We start from the raw sequence: 840 nt of genomic DNA, 5'->3' as shown, positions 1-840 counted from the left end.
AAACCACCAAAAAACCCCCAAAATTCCCCCAAAAAACCTCCAAAAAATCCCCAAAATCCCAAATCCCAGCCCTGATCCCATCCCAAATCCACAGCGATGGGAAATCCCAAAAAAATCCCCAAAAATCCCCAAAATTCCCCAAAAAATCCCCCAAAATCCCCAAAATCCCAAATCCCGGCCCTGATCCCATCCCAAATCCACAGCGATGGGAAATCCCAAAAAAATCCCCAAAAATCCCCAAAATTCCCCAAAAAATCCCCCAAAATCCCCAAAATCCCAAATCCCGGCCCTGATCCCATCCCAAATCCACAGCGATGGGAAATCCCAAAAAAATCCCCAAAAATCCCCAAAATTCCCCAAAAAATCCCCCAAAATCCCCAAAATCCCAAATCCCGGCCCTGATCCCATCCCAAATCCACAGCGATGGGAAATCCCAAAAAAATCCCCAAAAATCCCCAAAATTCCCCAAAAAATCCCCCAAAATCCCCAAAATCCCAAATCCCGGCCCTGATCCCATCCCAAATCCACAGCAATTGGAAATCCCAAAAAAATCCCCAAAAATCCCAAAAAAATCCCCAAAATTCCCCCAAAAAACCTCCAAAAAATCTCCAAAATCCCAAATGCCGGCCCTGATCCCAAATCCCAAATCCACAGGGATGGGAAATCCCAAAAAATCCCAAAAAATCCCCAAAATTCCCAAAATTCCCCAAAAAACCTCCAAAAAATCTCCAAAATCCCAAATCCCGGCCCTGATCCCATCCCAAATCCACAGCGATGGGAAATCCCAAAAAAATCCCCAAAATTCCCCAAAAAATCCCCAAAAAATCCCCAAAAATCCCC

Source organism: Corvus brachyrhynchos, unplaced genomic scaffold (assembly GCF_000691975.1).
Source record: "Corvus brachyrhynchos isolate BGI_N302 unplaced genomic scaffold, ASM69197v1 scaffold991, whole genome shotgun sequence".
Taxonomy (NCBI): domain Eukaryota; kingdom Metazoa; phylum Chordata; class Aves; order Passeriformes; family Corvidae; genus Corvus; species Corvus brachyrhynchos.
Note: the sequence above shows the minus strand (reverse complement) of the source record.